Here is an 18,037-nt window from a genome sequence, read left to right on the forward strand (position 1 = left end):
GGAGGGAAGTAAAAGGCCACTGAAAAAATTCAATATAATGACAGCCTTTTGGTTGGGCTGTCCACTGGAGTGGAGTGGGAGGGTGCACGGAGCCTCCCCCCCCCCTGCGTTCTTACACGTCTGGGTGAGGAGGATATGGAACATGGTGAGGGGGGAGGGAGGTTATATAGCGGCTGCAGCGGCAGTCTGTTATCCTGCTGCCGTTCCTGAAGCTCCACCAGACGCCGGAGCATGTCCGTTTGATCACGCAGCAGCCCCAGCGTTGCAGCCTGCCACCTCTCATCTCGAGCGTCCCTCATGACCTCACATTCACTGGCATCTTTCCTAAATTTAGATACCGTGTCCTTCCACTCATTCAAATGAGCTCTTTCATTGTGGGTGCATTCCATTATTTCCGAGAACATGTCGTCTCGCGTCCTCTTTCTACGCCGCCTTATCTGAGATAGCCTTCGGGACGGAGGAGGGAGGCTTGAAAAATTTGCAGCTGCTGGAGGGAGGGTTGAAAAAAAGGAGAGACGTTTTTCAAATGATACATTTTACAGAACAATGCTTATACTCTTTCACGGTGAACAACACTATTCACATTACATAGCACATGTGATTTCAGTACAAGGTCGCATTTTCCATCTTAATATTGAGTGCCTGTGGCTTTGGTGTTAGAGATCACAGACGCAGGTCCGGGCAACAGAATTCAGCTTGCATGCAGCCATGGTAAGCCATTGTCTTTCGGCTTCTGTGCCCTCCTTTCCCACATACCAAGCAAAGCCCGTTGACTGCTGCGGTTTTCCTGTTAACCTTCAGCAGCAGAAAACAAACTAACCCCCCCCCATTCAATTCTCTGGGATGATCACTTTATCCCTCCCCCCACCGCATGGCAGGTATCAGGGAAGATCCCTGCAGAAACCAAACTAACCCCCCCGCCCCTCCTCCCACCATGAATTATCTGGGATGATCGCTGTACCCCTCCCCCCACCGCGTGTCTGGTAACAGGGAAGATCCCTGCTAGCCAAACGCGAAAAGCTCAGGGTCAATTTCCCCCACCCTGCGCTTGGCTAACTGCAGGGAAGGATTTCTTTTCAGCCACAGGCAAACAGCCCAGTAGGAACGGCCACCTCTGTCCCCTTAATTAAGTTCCCGTATTTCAACCAGGTTACCATGAGCGATATCACTCTCCTGAGGATTACACAGCGAGATAAAGAACGGATGTTGCTTGAATGCCAGCAAACACCGGGACCATACGCTGCCAGGCTTTGTCAGGCAATGATACCAGATTACTTGCTGCAAGCATGGCGTGGTCAAGTGTCCTACCATGAAGGACGGAATAAGGCTGCACTGCCCAGAAACCTTGTGGCAAGGCTTTTGGAGTACCTCCAGGAGAGCTTCATGGAGATGTCCCTGGAGGATTTCCGCTCCATCCCCAGACACGTTAACAGACTTTTCCAGTAGCTGTACTGGCCGCGAATGCATCCCAAGTCCTCAGGGCAAAGTAATCATTAAAACACGCTTGCTTTTAAAACAAGTTTTATATTTTAAAAGGTAAACTCACCTGAGGTCCCTTCCATGGGGTCATGGTCTTGGATACTGGCTTGGGAGGGTACTTTAGTCAGGCTGAGAAAATGATCCTGGCTGTTGGGGAGAACGGAGTGCTGGGTGCTCTCCGCAAGCTCGTCCTCCTCCTCCTCCTCTTCCCCATCCGCAGAATCCTCAGGTGTAGCTGATGAGATTATCCCCGCCCCGGAATCCACGGTCACAGGTGGGGTAGTGGTGGCGGCCCCCCCTAGAATTGCATGCAGCTCGGCGTAGAAGCGGCATGTCCGCGGCTCTGACCCGGAGCGACCGTTTGCCTCCTTTGTTTTTTGATAGGCTTGTCTGAGCTCCTTGACTTTCACGCGGCACTGATCTGAGTCCCTATTGTAGCCTCTCTCCATCATGCCCTTGGAGATTTCTTCAAAAGTTTTGGCATTTCGTCTTTTCGAACGAAGTTCTGCTAGCACTGAATCCATTCCCCATATAGCGATCATATCCGGTACCTCCCGTACGGTCCATGCTGGTGCTCTTTTTCGATTATCGGCCTGCATGGTTACCTGTGCTGATGAGCTGAGCTATCTGTGGTCACCTGTGCTCTCCACGCTGGGCAAACAGGAAATGAAATTCAAATGTTCGTGGGGCTTTTCCTGTCTACCTGGCCAGTGCATGCGAGTTCAGATTGCTGTCCAGAGCGGTCACAATGGTGCACTCTGGGACAGCTCCCGGAGGTCAATACCATCGAATTGCGGCCACACTAACCCTAATTCGAAATGACAATATCGATTTTGGCGCTACTCCGCTCGTCGGGGAGGAGTACAGAAATCGATTTTAAGAGCCCTTTATTTCGAAATAAATGGCTTCGTTGTGTGGACGGGTGCAGGGTTAATTCGATTTAACGCTGCTAAATCCGAATTAAAGTAATAGTGTAGACCAGGCCACAGTGAGAGAGATGGCAATGGTGGCAGATGAGATAACAAGGAGCAATGGTCTAAAGTTGAGGTGCGGGAGGTCTAGGTTGGATATTAGGAAACACAATTTCACTAGGAGGGTGGTGAAGCACTGGAATGGGTTACCTAGGGAGGAGGTGGAATCTCCATCCTTAGAGTTTTTAACGCCCAACTTGACAAAGTCCTGGCTGGGATGATTTAGTTGGTGTTGGTCCTGCTTTGAGCAGGGGTTTGGACTAGATGACCTCCTGAGGTCTCTTCCAACTCTAATATTCTATGATTCTTCTATGTAAGAGGTTGTGAAACTTAGTTTTCCCCTTGTGATCCCAAATGGCAGTTTTGTCCAGTTCTAATTCAAAGGGAACCTCCTGTATTTGCAATGTAGAAGTTATGTCTCTTTTAAACCTATTTTTTTCTTATAGAACAGTAACTAGTTGCCTATAACTAACACTGTCTGGAGTCTTCTATATCTGGCTTCCTTAAAAAGGACAGGTGTTTCTCCTCCCAAAAGATTTTTGGACAGCTGTTTAACACCTGAATCAAATACCTGAGAGAAACAGAGAAACATAGAACATATATATCCTGTCACTGCTTCTACGTTTCATCAGGCTCTCTTAGTATACTAACAATTTTGCTGGAAATGTAAAAGAGGAAACTGAAGTCGATGAGCCATTAAAAGCAGTAGGTGACAATCTTAGTATTATACAATTTTCTAGGATGCAATGAATTGCAATTACCATGCCTACTAATCAAATCTACTTTTTGCTACTCTCACATGTCTATCTAGTCACCTTTATTTTCAGTTATGATGGATTTTTGTTGCCAAACCTGTCCTAAAACACTTAGGATTCAAGTATTAGAAAAAGTTTTTAGCAGACATATATAGACTCAACAGAATTCTTTATAATAAATCATAAATCTTTCTATCAGTTGGCAGATGACTGTCACTTAAATGAAATCCTGCTTAATCAGTTTTAGGGGGACTGTCAATAAATTGAATATATGGTTTATTTCCTGTAGAAATTTTGAAGCACACAACATGGATTTCTACTTCTAAAGTTTCTCTATTGCATCCTGTAACAGTAGTTGGTAACTAGGAAAACACACTGACAGTACACAATAGTGTGAGTCAACTTGTTAAATAAACCCATCTCCAGGTGAAAAAGATGATTTGAAAAGATATTTTCCCATTTTCTAAGCTTTTGCAAGACAGTAAAAGTTTCCTGTTATGAAAACAAAAGTGGGTTTTGTTATCCAAATTTTAAGTCATGGTAACTGTTACTTTTAAAAAAAAAATTCTGAGCATTTCATATCACATTGATATTAAAAGAGATGCACCAGTTACTGTGGGTCTCCATGGAAACTAATGTAGTACTTACAAAAAGTACAGCACACATTATTTTCTTCATAAAAAAACCTGTTTTGTGCTTAATTGGCTCAATTGCATTGCCCTCTGAAAATGAGCTGGAGAGTTTCTAGCCTCAGAAAATATTCAGGATTAAAACTCTCTGAAACTTCAATCCCAGCACAAATATTCTGAAATTTATTTGGAACTTTTTCATTCTATTCCAGAAGAGGAAAGGTGTACGTTAAAATGGAGCAGAGTTACTAAGAGAAATGTTTTCAATGAGTACAGAATACCTGTTCTGAAAAAGGAATCATATATAGGGACACAATCTCGGCATCAGTGAAGCTATATCAATTTATAGCAGTTGAGAATCTGGCCCACATCTGGAAATTCCCCTGTGAATTTATTTCAGTTAACAAATCTCAAAAGTAATGTTTATATTTTAATTAAATATAAAAATGTGGTTCAAAGTTAATTAGTAAATAAAATTACCTATTAAGGGCCTGAGATCGAAATCTTATTGAAATGAATGGGTGATTTCCAAATGACTTCAGTGGGCTTTGGATCCAGCCAAAAGGGCTTGTCTTCACTATGGGCTAAATCGGCGCCGCTGCGATTGATGCAGAGGGCATTGATTTAGTGGGTCTGCTGAAGGCACAATAAGTAGATGGAAGAGCGCTCTCCTGTCGACTTCAGTACTCCACCTGAAGGAGAGATGGAAGCTATGTTGATGGGAGATGCTGTCCCGTCGACACAGCGCAGTGTAGACACTGCTGTAAGCCAATGTAAGTTACATCAACTTAAGTTTTGTAACTTACGTAATTTAACATTGACTTAAGTTTCGTAACTTACATAACTTAACTAGCGTAACTTAAATTGACTTATAGGGTTAGTGTAGACAAGGCCTAAATAGCCTTATTTCACATCTCACAAACTGTGAGAGTGTAACAGGCAATGGGATGCTGAGGAAGAAGTATGCATATTCTGTTACACTCATCTTTTCCCTGCACTTCAATTTACCTCTCTGCTGATGCACAGGCCACAGTTTTGTCTTTCCATGACTTTTCAAGAAAAACAAAAAATAAAACCAAAAAACATTACACAGAGTGAAATCTCAGAGCTGTGGTATGCAAAAACCTAAATGTAGGTGTTAATCAGCTCTCAGTCAGCCTCAGAGAAAGTACCATATAGTTTCTGAGTGAATAAATGTTTAATACATCCACAAACATTTGCAGACAGATTTGGACTATTTCTGAATAATCAAAACTATTAGGCAGTAAATCTATTGGTGTCCTTTATGCCGATTTCTCAATTTATTGCTGTTACATATATTTTAGTGCATGGTTGCACAACAGCTTATGCACTTTTACTTGTTAGTACACACAAGCTCCCGCCCTGCCCCCCAAGCCCCTACCCAATCCTGCCTCTTCCTGCCCCACCCACGTCTCTTCCTGCCCCTGCTCCACCCCTACCCCGCCCTCACTCCTGCCTCTCCCCTCCAGCTCCTTCTGCATGCCACAGAACAGCTGATTGCTGCGAGTGGGAGGCACTGGGGGCGGGGAGCACTGATTGGCGGGGGCTACCAGTCGGTGCTCAGCAAACATCACTTTTTCCCGTGGGTGCTCCAGGAGTCGGCGCCTATGGTGACAGCCTCTCCGTTCCCCTTGAAATGCTCCAGAGTCAACTCAGCAAGCAACAGTCCAAAGATCCTTACAGCCAGCAACAATAACAGTTCCTGATCCAACAGTCAACTGTCTCCTGGGTTTTTACTAAGAGTGGGAATCTGCAGCCTGTATTCAAAGTGGTATAATTATTGGGATGCAGCCTTCACAGCAGACACATCTCTTAGGCTAGGTCTACACTACCCGCCTGAATCGGCGGGTAGAAATCGATCTCTCGGGGATCGAATTATCGCTTCTCATCGGGACGCGACAATCGATCCCCGAATCAACGCTCTTACTCCACCAGCGGAGGTGGGAGTAAGCGCCGTCGACGGGGAGCCGCGGAGGTCGATTTTGCCGCCGTCCTCACAGCGGGGTAAGTCGGCTCTGATACGTATCTTAAATCAACCCCCCCCCCCCCGCAGTGAAGACCTGCCCTTAGTCCTGTGTCAATCAGACACTGAGTCAACAGGGCTGTCATCTATCTCCCATATTTATAACCTTTATCCCCTGAGCTCCAATTGGCTCAGCTCTTTGATGATGAATGTGTAGTATCTGCAAGACTGCTTGCCCTGAATGGAAACTTTGTACAGCTTCAGAAAGAGCTACTGACCTCGTCTAGTGACTACCACACCCTTCTTCTAGATGTCTCTTGGCCCTTCTAACTAAGTTGCCCTGCCCTGCATATGTGTCCAGAGTCATGGAGGATTCATCTAAAATCCATTTCTCTCCCCACCACTGCTTCTCTCTTTTTTTGGACTAAAAACCAAACAAACAAATAAACAAGCTCCAGTACAAGTATATGGGTTACAAGAACATGCACAGTCTTATTCTTCTATGTAAATTAATAAACTGTAATGCTGTACTGGTAGTTCTAGTGATATGATTTCTCTACCATTGTAGTATGAGTATGTCATCTGTGACACATGTAAGAGAACTATAAATGCCACAACAGCTCAAATTCATCCCTGGTGTAATTGTCCTTTCAGCAGGGCAACACAAAGCATCATTTGGCCCAACATGTGAGCCAAATTTTTGCTTCAGCTTCCTTTTCAGTATACAAGCTCAGATTTGTGAATATATCATTGTAAGGGGTGAGATAAAAATATGTAGATTGGTAGAAAAAGGTTTTTTTTTCTTTTGCCTCTTAACAGAAAGCAAGGAAAGGGAAGAATTTTCAAGTTTTGCTTTAAAAGAACGATTTTCTATATAATTTCATAACTTTTCTTAACCATTTTCTTGATGCATTATTTAATTCACTTACTGTGAACCAAATTGTATTGTCCTCCACAATCAGTCATGTGTCTTTAACTTTGTGTGTATGTCAAGGATCGGCAGCCTTTGGCACGTGGCCTGCCAGGGTAAGCATCCTGGCGGGCCGGACTGGTTTGTTTACCTGCCACCTCCACAGATTCAGGTGATTGCGGCTCCCACTGGCCGTGGTTTGCCGCTCCAGGCCAATGGGGGCGGCAGGAAGAGGCACGGGCCTAGGGAGCTGTGATCAGCTGAACCTGCAGGCACGGCAAGTAAACAAACTGGCCCGGCCCACTAGGGTGCTTACCCTGGCGGGCCGCAGGCCAAAAGTTGCCGATCCCTGGTGTATGTGAACAATTAATAATGTGGGAGGGGGACGGGGGGGGGAGGGCTGTTTATTTATATATTTATTTGTTTGTTTATTTACTTATTTATTTTTGCAAGTAAAGGAGAGCAAGGCAGATGCAAAATTGTTAGAAATATTTTTTTTAAAAGCCTGGAAAAGAAAAAGATTGATTACAATATGTTAAATGTATACGTAGCGGTAGCTTACATCAGGGGTTCTCAACCTTTTTCTTTCTGAGCCCCCACAAACATGCTATAAAAATTCCACAGCCCACCTATGCCACAACAACTGTTTTTCTGCATATCTAGTAGATTAAAAGCCTTAGGGGCAGGGCCGGCTCCAGGCACCAGGCAACCAAGCACATGCTTGGGGCGGCACCTGGTAAGGGGCGGCCAATCTTCGGGGGGCGGGGGGGCAGCGCGGCGTGGCATTCCATGGGGGGGGGGGGCGCTCCGGCGGCGCGGCATTCCGCGGGTGGGGGCGGGGGGGCGGGCACGGCGCTCAGTGGGGGGGCAGCACAGGACGCGGCGCTCGGGGGGGGTTCCGGCGGCGCGGCGTGGCGCTCGGTCGGGGGGGGCGGGCTCCGGCAGCGCGGCGCTCGGCGGGGGGGTGGCGCGGGGCACGGCGCTCGGGGGGAGGGTTCCGGCGGCGCGGCGCTCGGTGGGAGGGGGGGGTTCGGGGGGGGCGGCACTTTTTTTTGCTGCTTGGGGCAGCAAAAAAGTTAGAGCCGGCCCTGCTTAGGGGGTAGCAAGCAGGGCAATTGCTCAGGGCCCCACATCACAGGGGGCCCTGCAAAGTTAAGTTGCTTGGGCTTCAGCTTTCAGCCCTGGGCGGCGGGGCTCAGGCTTTGGCTTTTTGCCCTGGGCCCCAGCGAGTCTAACACTGACCCTGCTCTCTGGTTTATTTTGGCAGACCCCCTGATAGCTGCTCACAACCTCCCTTAAATAAGATACCAATAACAGCAGTCACACTATTAATAATTCTTTAAAAGTAATTTTAGGGATTTGATTAATATGTGTGTTTGTGTGTGTGGGGAATTATCACTGCAAATTCTGTTATAATTTGTGAACATAAATAAACATATTCCTAAAAATCACAGAGCTGAAAATTAGCTGACTACCTATTTTATTTATTATATGCCCCAAATACTGCAGCTGATGTACCACTTACATAAACATAAGGGGCCATGTTTTCTAAAGAGCTCAGCTCTTTCCATTTTGACACCTACATGAAATGGGTAGATTTCCAAAGTGTTCTGCACCTAGCAACCCTCGTTGTTGTCAGTGTAAACTCCTGAAAGCTGAGCATTTTTGAAAATGGTTCCATTCCACTTAAGTGGATGAGCTCCATAGAAATTCGAGCCACTGATATTAGATGCCTACCTGAGAGTTGTTGAATGCTGTGCTCTTTAGAAAATTGAATGAAAAAGTTATAGAATAAATAAATGATATTATTTATACATCAAGAAATAATTCAGCATTATTTTTCACCATTTTCCCATTTTTCTTTTAAATTGTGGAATCAAATGAGAGATATGAGAACCTCGCATCTCTCTCTCTCTCTCTCTCTCTCTCTCTCTCTCTCTCTCTCTCTTCTATATGAACCAATTTCTGTATAAACAGGGCTGATATCAGTGCCTTACTGTTTTATGTACATAATGCTTAATGGTACCAGTCTCAAGAAAATCATTCCTCCCCTCAGCCACAGAGTCCAATATACTTTCACCTGCCATTCTGCTTTCCTTGAGGAGGTGGAGTGGGTATCTGCCAGACTTGATTAGCAGGACACAATCTGAACATGAACTAATCAGAGGACATTTCAGTGATGGATAGGGGGACAAGATGCTTTCAGTAGAGATTGCCTATGCCTTATCAGGCATGTTCTTGTTGTAACTCCTTCCCCGGGACCTGGCTCTGGAGTTGAAGATGAACCTTAGATAGGGAAATGACCAATGACTATCAGAGAGTGCATCCATAAGGAAAGACATTTTCACAGAGAGCAGTAAGTTACTATGGAATGATGCTTGAGCTCATTTATGTAAAAGTCTTGCAGAAGTTATTAGGGATGAGACCTATAGATAAAAAAAGCTGGATAGAAAGCTGGCTAGATCATTGGGCTCAACGGGTAGTGATCAATGGCTCTATGTCTAGTTGGCAGCTGGTATCAAGCGGAGTGCCCCAAGGGTCGGTCCTGGGGCCAGTTTTGTTCAATATCTTCATTAAGGATCTGGAGGATGGCGTGGACTGCACCCTCAGCAAGTTTGCAGATGACAGTAAACTGGGAGGAGTGGTAGATACACTGCAGGGTAGGGATAGGATACTGAGGGATATAGACACATGAGAGGATTGGGCCAAAAAGAAAAGGTTCAACAAGGACAAGTGCAGAGTCATGCACTTAGGACGGAAGAATCCCATGCACCGCTACAGACTAGGGACCGAATGGCTAGGCAGCAGTTCTGCAGAAAAGGACCAAGGGCAGGGATCGGCAACCTTTGGCCCGTGGCCCGCCAGGATAAGTACCTTGGTGGGCCGGGCCAGTTTGTTTACCTGTCGCGTCTGCAGGTTTGGCCGATCGTGGCTCCCACTGGCTTCCGTGACCTCCGTGACAAAGTCGTAACCCTAGTTATGATTACTCTTGAAAAAGTGCAGACATCCTAAGGAATGAGAAAGCACAGCTAAGGCACCTAAACAACCTTAACTCTTCCCTCTAGTGACATCATGAAGAGGGAAGAAAACTATGTAAAAAATCTGATGTTTGTTAATAATCAATGTAATCTGCTCTCGGAACATAATCTCTAACATGCATTATAGCTTTGCACAACTGGACAGGTGTATTTATAAAGTATTTCTTTCCTTAAAGCCATGAGCTGTTGACCACTAATAGAATAAAGACACCAGACTTAATCATCTGAACTGATAATTCAAATCCTACAGTCCTAAATCTTTCAGAAAAAAACCAGCTTAAACTATGCAAAGGTTATCTAAACTTAAATCGTTGACAGTCTGTGACCTTTATTTTGCTTAGCTTTCCACTTATAATTCACACCCTCAGAGTTTACTTTTTCCTTAGATGTATATTTTCAGTTATCCATTGGTAAATATTATCCAAACAGTTACACAAATTGTTGAAGAGTGCAATCTTGCAAATTATTATTGCAGCAAGAATTCAGAAGTTATGTCAAAGTGCCCATAATTTTCCTTAACAAACTCAGGCTTTTAGTGTCTGTAGTGCAAAAGCATAAAATGAAAGGTAATTTCCTACAGAATTTTAAAGCAATTAAAACATCATGGCTATCCATCTCTCAGTTAAGAGATTGCCTTTTGATCTTTCACAGAAATAACAATTCTTTCCTTTACTGTCCCCATAAAATTATCAGCAGAAATATAATTACTTGTATGAATCTAAGCTTATATAAATAACCCTAAAAGTAGAATTTGTCCCTCTTCTTTGAGAATAAAAGAAAAATAAAACCAAGAAAACCAACATTGTTCTTTTGTCACAGGAAAAAAATGAAATTTGGAAGATTCCTTCCATCAATGTTAAAAAAATATATTTTTACAGACAGTTGGATATGTCTTTCTCACAACAAGGCCATTCTCCCACATTCCTTTTCCCTTTTTGAATAAGAATTTCTGAATTTTTAACATCTTGCTCATATCCTGTCCTCTTTACTCTTTCTGAACACAGAACTCTTATTGACTTCAACGGGAGTTACCTGAGCGAATGGACTGACAAATATTCATTGTCCGGCTATACCGAAAGAAGGACAGGAGACACTTCATATAGATTTAATTAGGCCACAATGTTATTATTACATATCTGGGACTACCCTGTTCCTTTAACCAGCACCTCATTTTAAAGTCCTTTACAAGGCCATTTTTGAACACTTTCCCTATGGAGTACCTTCACTGGACATCTAAATATTCATTTGTGTTCAACAAATAATTTATTCCCCATCATGTTCACAACCCTTTCATGTTCGCTTTCTGTGAGCATTAGAACCCTCAACCTTTATTAGTGCCATTCATGAAAAGGGAATGGTAAGTGAAAATACTTAAATATTTGCTGAATGTAAAACTTGAATTGTAGATTCATTTATAAAATTCCTAATTGCAGGATAATGGTTTGTTAAATAGGTTTATCCAGTCACAGAATAGAAACACTACCACACGATTTATAGGTCTAACCAACAGAAAACAAAGTGTGAGGTTACAATCAGATATACAATTCAAAATTTGTGCTCAGTTCATACTGTTACATAAGTAAACTGTTCCCTGAGTTGATGATCTATAAAACTAATGAACACAATGAAAATTGTGCATTGTATATTTAGTGATAGTATTTGCACTTCAAGTTCATTGTTTAATGAATAATTCAGTCAGGGAACAGAAACAATGCTACACAACTTATGTAATTAAACAAGCTGGAGTAAATTTTGCTTTGCAATATTTAATATTTGCTATTCTCAAATGATCTGCAAAGCAAGGATAACTTTGGACAATATGTACAATCAATAACTTGACAATCAATAATTCGTGAACAATTCTCAAAAATAAATTACTTGCTGTGAATTACTTGTATATTAGTGCTGCTCATCACCCTTTACCTGAGAGTTCTGAGCACTGAAAACACCTGCTAACCACTGAAGGCGCAATATACTCTTTGCTTCAAATGTTGTATTGTAATGGTTCCAAATAACAGTTCATATACATATGGGGTAGTAATCTTATTCCTGATATTACTTTTGGTTTAATTTAATTTAATTTATTTATTATTTTCATTTTATTAGAGCTGGTGATCTTTGGGCCACAAGGTGACACACATGGTTTCTAAGTGGAAATCTAATCCATGGAATGACAGTGATGTTTTCCTTGAAGGACCTACTGAATCACAATTCCAGCCAAGTGGAAAGGATTTGGGAGGTCTACTCTGCTATTCTTGCAGGAACAAGGACACTCTTGAGCTCCTTCATTTTGTGTGTTGGTACATAAGTGGAATGAATATGTTTCATCTATTGATGTTTCTCTTGACAGTAGTCAGAACCTAATTGATGGAATATGCTGTTTTGCTCCTATGGTTTTTTCCCCCCCTTCTCCTTCTGCTAGTGCCCCCTTAATGCTCATAGGAAAGGAGGGTGGCGAGTTCCCAGTTGGGCTGGGACCAGGTTGGGAAGTGGGATGGAACCCTCCTAAACAAGTGGAAACAATTAAGGAAAGAAGGATGAGCTGTTTAATTTATTGACACGCATTCCCAGGCACGTTAATAAAGTTGTGGCCTAATTTAACCACATCCATTGTCTCTTGTCTTTCTTTCTGCATGGCTGAGACAATAAGCACTAGGGGAGATTTCTCCATGGGCAGAATGATGGATTAGATGACCTCATATTTCTTTTCCATTTCTATAACATATGGACTGTGATGCCTTCATATGTGATATCACAAATAAATAAGCCTAACCCACTTTACTCTGAATGTCCTTGTTTTTCTGGGCTAAAGCGAGGCTTTAAGACCTTTATCTAAACCATTTGTATATCTTTTATTTAAGGTTTGTTTTAATACAGATTACTGGGAAAAAATAGAATTTTGCACTAATACCTAGTCCTTTTCAATTTCACTGCTCCCTCTATGTTTATTATGTCATTCAAATGTGAGTTTGACAGCAGTAAGTGCAAGCTAGAGGCAATGGTGCTTTGATTTATCTCCTACAACATTATTCCTAAAATAATAATGTCAAGTCTATGTAAACAATGTTTATAATTGTGCTTAGCTGTTATTGATTAAAGACAAAAATATCAAAGCCACGAAAAAACAACTGTTTAGTATATTTTGTTGACTTATTTCAACTGAATTGTAAATGTGTACCGCTATCAGTTAGAATTACTGTACTTTTTTTAAAGGTGAAATATTCATACACTGCAGAAGTCATTCTGCTTTTTCTATTATAGAAATAGAACAGAATTAACCCTATAATCACAGGTAATGTATAGAAGCTTGCCTCTGGGGTTTCTGAAATGGCTGTTGTGATATTTTTATTTGTTAAAAAGGAGAAAGAATGTACTTGTCAACTGGGATATGAAATCAATAATGTTATTGAAATAAACACCAGAAAAGAAACTACCAGCAACTGGATAAAACAAGAAAAACATTGCAGAGACCTTCCGAATAATTAATAGCTCAGAGCTTAAAGGCAACTAAGCAACAAATAGGTGAGACCCACTAATAAGGAGCTAACAGCGACAATTGAGCTTGTGTTGAAAGGGGGATTGTTAATCTAGTTGGGCTTTCTCTAAAGTTGCAAATACATCTATTTCTATGAGGCCAGGGGACCTCGTGGTCTTGAGTTTGGCAGTTGGAGGAAGAGAAGGAAATAAAGAGAGATACTGCTATTTAATTTGTCTGGTAATTGCAAGGTGCTTTGATTCTATGGTGCTGAGTCTGGTGTCAGGGACTAGGTAGAAAGTTTAATTTTTACCAGTGACAAAAAGTGGACTTGTCATAACTTTACATGGTGTAGACCAGTGGTTTTCAACCAAGGGTATGTGCACCCCTGGGGGTACGCAGAGGTCTTCCAGGAGGAACATCAACTCATTTATAGACTTGCCTAGTTTTACAACAGGCTACGTAAAAAGCACTAGCAAAGTCAGTACAAACTAAAATTTCCTACAGACAATGACTTGTTTATACTGCTCTATATACTATACACTGAAATGTAAATACAATATTTCTATTCAATCCATTCAATTTATCATTATATGGCAAAAATGGGAAAGCAAGCAATTTTTCAGTAATAGTATGCTGTGACACTTTTGTATTTTTAGGTCTGATTTTCTAAGCAAATAGTTTTTAAATGAGGTGAAATGTGGGGTACAAATCAGCCTCCTGAAAGGGGTATAGTAGTCTGGAAAGGTTGAGATATATGTCAATAGTGCAAAAACAGCATTGATATAGATATGTATAGCCAGAGGCAGGTGTAATCTGTACAATATATAAAGCAACTAAACGAGGGAAAGTCCATTGTAAAATTCTCTGGTTATCTGTCCTGATGCCAACTTTGGTGTTACAATGGATAGCTTCAAAATCAGCAGCAGAAGATATAGCAAAACCTTAGGGCCAGATACTTAGGCCTGGTCTACACTAGGCTTTTATGTCGAATTTAGCGCCGTTACATCGAATTAACCCTGCACCCGTCCACACCACGAAGCTATTTAGTTCGACATAGAGCTCTCTTAAATTCGACTTCTGTACTCCTCCAAAACGAGAGGAGTAGCGCTAAATTCGAAATGGCCATATTGAATTAGGCTAGGTGTGGATGGAAATCGACGGTAATAGCTCCGGGAGCTATCCCACAGTGCACCACTCTGTTGACGCTCTGGACAGCAGTCCGAGCTCAGATGCTCTGATCAGCCACACAGCAAAAGCCCCGGGAAAATTTGAATTCCTTTTCCTGTCTGGGCAGTTTGAATCTCATTCCCTGTTTGGACAGCGTGGCGAGCTCAGCAGCACTGGCAATGATGCAGAGCTCTCCAGCCGAGATGGCCGTGCAATCTAATAGAAGGAGGGCCCCAGCATGGACTGATCGGGAAGTCTTGGATCTCATCGCTGTGTGGGGCGATGAGTCCGTGCTTTCAGAGCTGCGCTCCAAAAGACGGAATGCAAAGATCTACGAGAAGATCTCTAAAGCCATGGCAGAGAGAGGATACAGCCAGGATGCAACGCAGTGCCGCGTGAAAATCAAGGAGCTGAGACAAGGCTACCAAAAAACCAAAGAGGCAAATGGACGCTCCGGATCCCATCCCCACACATCCCATTTCTACGAGGCACTGCATTCCATCCTAGGTGCGGCCGCCACCACTACCCCACCACTGACCGTGGACTTTGAGGATGGGATATTGTCCGCGGCAGGTTCCTCGTCGGACATGTTAGCAGACGGGGAAGATGAAGAAGGAGATGAGGAGGAAGAGGCAGTCGACAGCGCTGGCACCGCTGATTTCCCCGACAGCCAGGATCTCTTCATCACCCTTACCGAGATCCCCTACCAACCGTCCCCATCCCTTACCCCGGAGACAGAATCAGGGGAAGGATCAAGCAGTAAGTGCTTTAAATATCTAAACATTTATTTTTACAAGAACTGAAATATTTATAATATTAACAATGGCTGTTTCTTAAAGTGCTTAAATATGTAAACAATTATCTGCAAAAAAACTGGAATATTTACAATAGTAACAAAGGGTTTTTCATGATTTGTCTGCCTTAGGCTCTTCACAATTTAGTCCCAAGTATTTAAAAATTTTTTTTACAATGTCCGGTAACTCATGATTATGCTGCCCAAGACGCTCCACTCTTTAGTCCCAGTGCACCTACGCGAAAATCCGGTCAATATGGCCGGGGATGGAGGCGAAAGCCTCATAGGAGAACTCCTCGTAGGTCTCATGAAGGTACATTTCCAGCCTGTTCATCAGGTTCCTGGGTAGGGCGATCTTATTGGGCCCTCCGTGGTAGGACACGTTACCGCGCCACGACACCATCAGATACTCTGGTATCATTGCCCTGCAGAGCATAGCGGCAAACGGCCCTGGTTTCTGAAGGCTTTCTCGAAACATCCTTTCCCTCTGGGACTCCGAGATCCTCAGCAGGTTGATGTCGCTCATTACGCCCTGCTTTGAATTAGGGAGGGGAATGTTAGTATTGGGACTGCTTTACAGCCACGCGGTGGAGGGAGAGGGGCAGCATACAGGGATCTTTCCCTGGAACAGCCGCAAGGGGGTGGGACAGGGGCATAGTTCATGCTGTCCTGATTGCTGTCAGCAGAGACTGGCATTGCTTTCAATGTGAAAGGAGGCCAGTGCTACTAGTACAGTTTTAAGCAGCCAGAAGTCTACGGCTTACCATGATTGCACGCTACAGAAGTTCAGGTGTCCTGCCACGCTTCTCAGATAACTGCAAGACCACTGCAGGACCCCAGGCACTGAAGGCGAGGGCCGAAAATTCGACCTTGTCCTGAGTGCGCATGTGAGAGGTGCAGTGCATGGTCTTGTTCACAGAGAAAGACTAGGTTCTTTGTACACAACTTCATTTATCTGTCTCAGGAATTCACTCCATTTTTCCCATTCACACAGACACATCTGCGACTGTCTCCCAACCCAGCCTGTCAGCACACTCCCAGAGGCTAGCGCAGATTAGGAGGAGGAAGAAGAAGACGCGGGAGGACATGTTCTCAGAACTAATGAGCTGCTCCCGAGCCCAGGCAGCCCAGCAGACACAGTGGAGGGAGAACTTGTCCCAAATGCACCGAGCAGTCATGGAACGGGAGGAGAGGTGGCGTCAGGAGGACCAGCAGGCTACTGAAAAGCTGCTTGGACTTCTGAGGGAGCAAACGGACATGCTCCGGCGCCTTGTGGATGTTCTGCAAGACCGGAGGCAGGAGGACAGAGCCCCGCTGCAGTCTATCTCTAACCGCCCTCCCCCGCCACCAAGTCCCACACCCCCCTCACCCAAAGTACAAAGAAGGAGGGGCGGCAAGGGCCGTTAAAACTTTCAGTCAACCCCTGCAGACTGCTCTAGCACTAGAAGGCTCTCATTCCCCAAAATTTTAAAAGTCCTTTCCTACACACCTCACAGAAGCCCCCGTGCAAGTTTCAACTCCCACGTTTCATGTCTGGTTCATAATAAAATATTCGTTTCTGTTAATTACTGTTTCCATGACTTTATTTTGGAGGAGAGTCTGTCTGAACGAGGGGAAGGGGCATGGTAATTGGACAGGACAGTCACCTTTACCAGGGTACAGAGGCGGGGTCAGGTCCAGGATCAGGACACATACCCAGTGCAGTGACTAGTGACCCTGTTCAATCTGGGAGGTGGTTTTCATGTTCTGGGGGGGGGGGGTTTGCTCTGTGACTTTGTGGCGGGGGAGGGCAGTTACAGATCTAATGCATCACAGAGCCCCGCAGCAGGGGAGCTGTAACCCTCCTCCCCCTGCCAGACAGTCACATAGCCGACACATACACGCTGTCCCGCCCAGGAGGGCTGGCAGGCTCTGTTGAAACAACCAGTCCACCACTGCGGAACCCGTCATTCCTGGAGTTTAGAAGCATCATTTGCATCACAACACTAAACCCGCACCCCGCCACAGTCTGCGTCCCAGGTTTAAAACATTCCCGCAAAAACAGTAATAAAGACAACGGTGTTCATTAACAAAACAGAACAGATTTTATTTTTTGGGAAGGGGGTGAAGGGTGTATGTAACTGGAGAGGATAGTCAATGGTAACTGGGTAAAGAAACGGTGGCAAGTTCAGGTTCTGAGTCCACATACTTAAAATTCACTGGTGACCCTGCTCAGTCTGGAAACTGTCTTTCAAAGCCTCCCGGATGCACAGTGCGTCCCGCTGGGCTCTTCTAATCTCCCGGCTGTCTGGCTGGGAGTAATCAGCAGCCAGGCGATTTGCCTCAACCTCCCACCCCGCCATAAAGGTCTCCCCCTTGCTCTCACAGAGATTGTGGAGCACACAGCAAGCTGCAATAACAATGGGGATATTGGTTTCGCTGAGATCACAGCGAGTCAGTAAGCTTCTCCATCTCCCCTTGAGACGGCCAAAAGCACACTCCACCACCATTCTGCACTTGCTGAGCCGGTAGTTGAACAGTTCTTTTTCTGTGTCCAGGGCGCCAGTATAGGGCTTCATGAGCCAGGGCATTAGCGGGTATGCTGGGTCCCTGAGGATCACTGTAGGCATCTCCACATCCCCAAGAGTTATTTTGTGGTCCGGGAAGTAAATACCTTCCTGCAGCCGTCTAAACAGACCAGAGTTCCTGAACACGCGAGCGTCATGAACCTTGCCCGGCCATCCAATGTTGATGTTAGTAAAACGTCCCTTATGGTCCACCAGTGCTTGCAGCACCATTGAAAAGTAGCCCTTTCGCTTGATGTACTGGCTGGCCTGGTGGTCCGGTCCCAGGA

The sequence above is a fragment of the Emys orbicularis genome, chromosome 1 (assembly GCF_028017835.1).
Source record: "Emys orbicularis isolate rEmyOrb1 chromosome 1, rEmyOrb1.hap1, whole genome shotgun sequence".
Taxonomy (NCBI): domain Eukaryota; kingdom Metazoa; phylum Chordata; order Testudines; family Emydidae; genus Emys; species Emys orbicularis.